Source organism: Olea europaea, chromosome 17, assembly GCF_002742605.1.
Source record: "Olea europaea var. sylvestris chromosome 17, O_europaea_v1, whole genome shotgun sequence".
Taxonomy (NCBI): Eukaryota; Viridiplantae; Streptophyta; class Magnoliopsida; order Lamiales; family Oleaceae; genus Olea; species Olea europaea.
This window is the reverse complement of record NC_036253.1, coordinates 15,187,438-15,195,540: the sequence shown is the minus strand read 5'-3', so window position 1 is coordinate 15,195,540 and position 8,103 is coordinate 15,187,438.

Genomic DNA, 8,103 nt, shown 5'->3' with positions numbered 1-8,103 from the left:
ATTTAGCCCCATTGGGACTACATAGCATTACTCTTTTTAACTACACATTTTTTTTCAAAAACTATTATTTCAAAATACATTTTACCCGAATTTTTCATTATAATGATTGTCAAACAGTCTTTTTTTTTTGTGATAATACCAGTTCTTTTTTTTTTCCCACTCTAACCACGGTTTTAAAAAAAAAGGAGGATTAATTCAAAGGGATTTGGTTACATTTGATGAAAATAATACCATTTGAATCAAAGACATGGGCCAATCCCCATGCCACATCCGGCTTCTCGCTTATAATCACTAAAACCTAAAAGATCAAAAGATGCTAACACTGAATATTGAGTAAATCATCAAATTTGGTACCATATGGAACTTGAATATTCAAGTGTGACATTGACGGTATTGTCAAAAGAAACGACGGGTTCAAAGCTTAAAACTATTTACGATTTTAGTAATACTTTCCCTTGTTTACAATAAGGTAAGATTATTATTTTATGCATAAAAATCGTTTATAATCTAAATTTACTGTATAATGTGCTCCCAAGCTACCCCCTGTGCATAAGGCGCACGAAATTGGCTTTCTTGCCATCAAAAGGTGTCTTGTCCTTTCATGTTGTAGTGATCATTCACTACGTATGGGTTTAAATTAATAGAAAATAGCAATGCTATTAAAATACCGATCTAATTGACATTAAATGATAGACGCTATTTAAATTAATCACATAATACAACATTTAATTGAGTCTATCACATTACAGTATGACATTCAGATTGGTGTTTTCACACCATTGATGTTATACATCATTATTCTTTTTTGGAAATTCATTTGTGCTTTTACAATCTGAATGAAGGTTCAGAGAATTTGCCAAGGCCATTTGCTTGAAGTACCTAAAGCATCTCTATCTAATAGAGGGAGAGCAAATAGCATTTTTAAGACGACGTATTTTCTTTATTCACGCCAAGACCAGTTATTTTCTTCTTTCTTTTCTTGTTGCAACAAAGTTTCTTGGTGAATTGTTTTTCATTTTCTCAACGTCCTGTGAAGATTCTCAAAATAAATCTTATTTAATAACTAATGGTTCGAGGACTCCAACGAGACTCATTTAAACAATTTAAATGGATTTCTAATGAGCTAATTTTGGTAATTTAGTACAACATGTGTGACCCCTAAAGCGGTGGAATTCGCCTGTAACACGAGCTCACATATTTTACTTCGAGTTCTGCAACTCACAAGCTAGTTTTGGCTTCAAAGTGAGGTCATTCATAAATCTTTATTGGATCGAGAACTAGACTGTTGATCAAGACTTGGCTGGAATTGATTTCGAGTCGTAGGATTGTCTTCGAAAACCTTCTAAAATCTTGAACTAGATTTTTCATCAAGACTTGCTTCCTCTTGAGAAGGATTGATCATTAGAGCTCTATTGTCTTGTAATTTGTTTTCCAAATCTATTGTCCAACTCGAGAAACCCATTTCCGCATGCTATACATTGTAAACGGTGAATGTTAGGCAATTTGTTGTCAAATGACCTCCCCGAGCTATAATGTTACCCGGTTTTATTTTTTAGTCGGCTTAGCTAAATGACTGAACGAAAATTTAGCACCACAATCGAGATGATACGACCCAAAGGTTAATTAGGCCACTCGAAGCAACCTATATAATTTAGTGTTGCTTGTGGCCCAATCCACTTTCTTGGATGACCATAATTGAAAGAGATTACTTGCGAGCCCATTTACTTACTTATTGGGCCTCTACATTGAACCATCTAATAACCTAGCTACACTTACCATATTTGGGCCATTATTACTTGATAAAATGGGTTTCTTTCTATCTTGGTGAGAGACGTCCTCTGCCTCTCTCTATTCGGCCGGTTTCTACGAGATTCCTTCTACTCATTCTGCCTTCTTTTGATTTCTACATATAGTGGTGATAATATATGAGATATAGTGCACCTTTGTGGTCTCCCAAGTGAATTATCTCATTGGCACCCGGAAGTGGAAGCTTGGTTATTGTCTTAGGTCGTTGGTGTCAGGTTGTAGTGTTAGAAGTTGAAAGAAATTGAGCCTAGACAAGCTTTGGTGCTCAATATACCTTCAACATCTCGTATCAGAGCTTGGGCTATCATAATCTTGCAAAAAATAAGATCAAAAATTGGAAGAAATAGGCAATTTCTTCAATCTAACCGAATCTGAAAACTTCAATCACTCTCAAATCAAACCTTCGTTCGTCCAACGGAGGTCGGACCCACAACCAGCAGTTCGAGGTACCCCCTGTGAGACGGCGCGTGGCGGAGGCGACGGCGACGCGTGGAGGACCTCTATCATGATTTTTTCTTGCCATTTCATTTATTTTAATCTCCTGAACGTACTGATATGTTTGGTTTAGTGTTTTAGGTTGCACAGGAAAATTTGGACGATTTTTCCACTGACCTCAATCTGCATTTGTAGTTGATTGGAATTGGCATATTTGCTTAATCTTTATGGCAAATAGTTGTGGCCCTAAAGCAGCAAATTCGCATCTCTCCACTTTATGGATTCAGATAGGTCTGCTCTGGTAAATTGACTAAAACTTTTACATTATGGCACTAGAAAATCATCTTGTGGGTTGATCATTAGGATTGGGGTGGCATTGCTTGGCAACCAATGCTTGTGCTAGAAATTAGGATTACTTGCTTTTAACTGATTGATTGAGTGCCTGTTTTTGGTTAAATCAGTGTTTAGTTCTTAGTGATATAATTGCTGTGAAACTGGTTATTTGTTGGACGTATATTTTGTTGCATTGTTACTTCCGCTGCTTAATAATTCTATTAGAATTATTGAGACCTTACCCGTTCGAACATTCCCATGATCTAAGACCGCGAGTCTTACGAAATCCTGGGAATCTGGAACAGAGTATACTGCCTGTGACCCTAGGACTACTTTGTATGGTTTGATTGTGTTTACGTATTTTTTAGCTATTCTGTGAAAATGACAACTTACAATTTTGATTTGGGGATTTTAACGGTAAAGGTGATTTTTCAATCTAACAACAAAAAATGAAGGGTATTTTAGTCCAACAAAAAGTTTCAAAAGCTATTGAAAGCAATTTTTCAACTGATTTAAAAAAAAACAAAAGGAAGAAACCGATGAGCTCGCTTATAACTCAATCATTTTACACTAATCTGACGCTATTTTAAGAATGGTGAGTAAACTGAAAACCAGCAAAGAATTTTGGAAAAAATTGGAAGACCTGTAATTACTCAAGTCTACACCGAATAAACTTTACCTACTAGAAAATTTTTTCAGTTTTAAAATGGATCCTTCAAAAAATCTCGATGACAATTTAGACGTGTTTAACAAACTAGTGCAAGATATCGTTAATTGTGATGAGGCTGTGTCCAAAACCTATAAGGCCATAATCTTGCTCAATTCTATTCCCGACTCTTATAAGAAAGTTAAAAATGTTATTAAGTATGGTAGGAATACGTTGACACCTGAAATTGTCATAGATTCTCTTAGGAGTAAAGAAATGGATATTAGGGCTGAAAAACATGATAAAAGAAGTGGTGAGTTACATATAATATAGGGTAGAACTTAGTTTAGGCAAAACAGTCATGATGGATGCCAAAGTGGTGGCGAGTCGAGTAGTAATGGATGGAAGAAGAAGGGCAAGGGTAGATCTAGATCAAAATCTAGGACTAAAGCTAGAAAATGCTATGGCTGTGGAAACACGGGGCATTTTATAAAGGATTGTTATAAGGAGATGGGTAAGCTAAAGGTCAAGGAGAGAGATGAGATCAATGCGTTATCCTCTACTTCCAATATAGATAACGGTGAGATCTATATGATTACAAGTCTCGTTGCATACATTGATGAATTGAATCTAACTGCTAATTCCTGCATGCATGAGCGCATGCTTGATTCTGGTGTATTTTTTCATGTGACATCTGAAAAGAATTGGTTTGATAACTTGCATGAATCTAATGCTGGGCATGTTGTGCTATGTGATAACTTTGTCTATACGATTGCTGCAATAGTGACATAAATATAAAATTTGACACAAGCTTCGTGTACAAAGGACGTTTGATATATTCCTGAATTGTTTAGGAATTTGATTTCAGTACGGAGACTTGAAAAAGATGATTTCACTGATAAAATTGGAAATGGTATGCTAAAAATAATTAAGGGTGCATTAGTTTCTATTAAGGGAACAGAGAAAAATGACATTTACATCACTACTGGAGAAGTGATTAGAGGTTTCAACTCTTCTATCTCTTCTGCCAAAGTTGATCACACATACACATGACATAATAGGCTTGCACATGTAAGCATTAAGGACTTAAGCTACTTAATGAAAAATGTGCATTTGGTAATGACTGTGTGTGATTTGTCATTCTATGATCACTGTGTGCTTGGTAAGCATCATAAAACATCGTTCTGCACTAGTGTTCATAAAGCTAAAGGCATACTTGAATATGTGGATTCTGATCTATAGGGTCCTCCTAGTAATCCCACATCAGATGAGAATAGGTATTTCCTATCTATTATCGATGACTATACTAGGAAAGTGTGGGTCTATCTATTGAAAGATAAATCTGAGACTTTTCCTAACTTTAATAACTAGAAGAGACAAATAGAAAATCAAACTGGCAAAAGGATCAAATTTAACGGCCCAGAATTTTGCAACACTGAATTTGATTGTATGTGTAAAGAAAACTGCATAACAAAACATAAGACAGTTCCTTACACTCCCCAACAAAACAGTGCAGCGGAAAGGATGAATAAGACCATACTTGATAAAGTACGTTGCATGATGTTAAGTTCTGGTGTCCCTAAATCGTTTTGGGGTAAAACTGTTATGACTACTTGTTATTTGATTAATTTGACTCCATCTGCTGCATTAAATGGTACTCCGCATGAGAGGTGGTTTGGTAAATTGAGTGATTACTCTATACTTAAAACTTTTTGCTGTGCTGCATTTTCTCATCAGAGTGAGGGAAAGCTTGAACCTAGAGCTAGAAAGTACGTCTTTCTAGAATACCCCAAGGGTGTTAAGGGTTATAGGTTATAGGATAGAAGCCAAAATGGAGTTAAGATCATCGTGAGTAAAGATGTCACATTTAACAAGGGTGAGATGCCTTGTCTTAAAGGGGAAACCGAACCTGTGAGTAAAACTGAACTAAGTGAAGAGAGATCAGTTTAAGGTTGAGTTAAGAAAACTTAGCACATCTGCCCCTACTACTCCAAATGAGCTGGAGATTCAGGTTCAGGAACCTGAGATAAAGAATAATAACGAACTAGTGATAGAAAAGCATCCTAAGGAAGAAAATCCTTTAGCTAATTACAATTTAATTAGGGATAGAAAGAGGAGAGAAACGAGAGAACCTAGGAGATTCAGATTTGAATCTGAGTTAGCTTTCACCCATGCTAGTGACGAAAAACTAGTTGATAGGGAACCAAAAACCTTTGAAGAGGCGATAGGTAGTGATCAATCTAAGGAGTGGCTTAAGGCGATGAAAGAAGAGATGAGTTCTCTAGAGAAGTATCAGACTTGGGAGCTCGTACCTAGACCTAAGAATAAATCGATCGTCGATTGCAAATGGATTTTTAAGGTTAAAGAAGGTACCAGTAGCTCGGAACCCTTAAAGTTTAAGGTTAAGTTAGTGGCTAAGGGTTACATACAGAAGGAGGGCGTTGATTATACTGAAATTTTCTCACCACTTGTTAAGTACACTATTATTAGGGTCATGCTTGTATTGGTTGCGTATTTTGACCGAGAACTTAAATAACTTGATGTAAAAACTACATTTTTACATGGTGAGCTTGACTAACAAATCTTTATAAATCAACCAAAAGATTTTATGGACAAGTCAAAACTTAATTATGTGTGCTTTCTAAAAAGATCCATGTATAGCTTAAAACAGTCATCTAGACAGTGGTACAAGAGGTTTAATTCCTTTGTACTCACTATAGGGTTCCAAAGAAATAAATTTGATCACTGTTTGTATTTTTAACACAACGAAACTGATAATAATTATTTGTTTTTGTTGCTCTATGTGGACGACATGCTTTTGATTTGTTCATTACTTAAGTGGATAAACAATATAAAAGCAAAGCTAAGTGGAGAATTTGATATGAAAGACCTAGGTAAGATTAAGAGAATTCTAGACATGGAAATAGAAAGAGATGGTCAAATTCTGTTATGTTTTTGCATCAATCTCCTTATATATCTAAGGTGTTGAAGAAATTTAATATGAGTAATTGCAAACCTGTCACGTTGCCTCTTGCTAATTATTTTATTTTATCTAAAGAATATCCTTACAATAAACATGAAGTAGAATTCCGTAATCTAATGTGATTAGTTCCATAATATATTTGATGGTTTACACTAGACCGGATTTAGATTTTGCTGTTAGTACTCTCAGTAGGTACATGTCTCATCCGGGTCCTGGACATTGGGAAGTATTAAAGTGCGGGTGACGTAGGTCTAAAGTTTAGTGCTAATAAGAAATGTGAGAAATTGAAGGGCTTTGTAGATGCTGATTATGTGGGAGAGAGGGATGGTAAAAAATCGACTTCCTTTTACATGTTTACCTTATCTAATTCTTGTATTAGTTGGAAATCACAATTACAACACATTGTTGCACTATCCACTACAGAGTCAGAATATATTGTCACCACTGAAGCAATTAAAGATGCCCTATGGCTTAAAGATTTACTTCATGAACTATATGTCTTGAATGATTATGTTGTAGTGTATTCAGATAGCCAATCGTCTATAAATTTATGCAAGAACCTTGTTTTTTCTCGAACACACTAAACACATTGATGTTAGACTACACTTTATTAGAAATATAATATCTCAAGAGGTGATACGACTTGAAAAGTTCCACACACAATACAACCCTTCAGCTATGGGCACGAAAGTGCTGCCACTGGTAAAGTTTAGAAACTGCAAAGTGTTCGCTAAAATCCTACACTGCAAGTGCACGGATTGTCGATCTCTCGAGAAATGTATACTTTAAATTACACAACTTTAATTAATTTAATTTTAACAATAAAAATAAACACATACACAATTAAAACTATGATTTTGGAATAAGGAAATTAACTAAAAACCTACAAAATAAGAAAATATAAAAATTTTGAGAATTTCGAAAGTAAACGTGGTTAGAATTCATGATTTCGCTTAATCGTAGCTCAATTAATTTCTCCACATGCCAAATAACAAATTACTCACATTGTACAAATTACTCATTTACAATGTTAGATCTGATTTTTCAATTTTAATTAATTCTCTCTCTCAAGCGAAATTAACCATATTGATTGATTTAACCTACTATATCTCTATGTCGATTAAAACCAAACAATTACATTAAATATTCGTGAAAATAACTCATTGGGTCACCCAGGGCTAGAAATATATCTTTATCCTCTACACAAACCTAGGATTTTCTACTATTTGGTCTAAAATGCACAATATTCTCTCGGACGATGTCCAAATCACTAAACATAATCATTCATTGGCCACATAAATGAAAATACAATAAATACAACAGTAAAAACACATAAAAATAAATAACTTAACATTAAAGAGCAAATATCAAAATTAATTAAAAGTTGGGTTAAATTAATACCATAAATCCCAACACAATAAACTAGCCCATTTTATATAATTGATAAAAGGAGAATGTTTTACGCAATCCATTACAAATATGGCAAAATAATTGAGAAAATATGAAGTTATAGATATAACCCTTTTGAAACTTGGCTATGACTTTCTCAAACATTTATCCAAAACCTTAGATAAATTCTCCTTGTGCTCTTAATTTCACTTCCAAAATGTCAAGAAAAATGGAAAGAAAGAGGAGAGAAAAAGAAGAAGAAAATGAAAGAAAATGAAAGAAAAGTAAAAGAAAAATGAAAGAGGAAGAAAACCCAGCCAAAGAAACCCTAGAATTGACTAACAAAATGGTATTTAAATGGCCAAAAATCGTCTAAGAAAAAATTGTGAAAGAACTCCCGAAATTTACGCGAAATAGATAAAATTCACCCAATCGGAAGGCGACTCGCGCGCGCCATTAGAGGCTTTTGGCCTCGGGAGATCACAAAGAGCCTCCCGCGCGAGCGCCATAG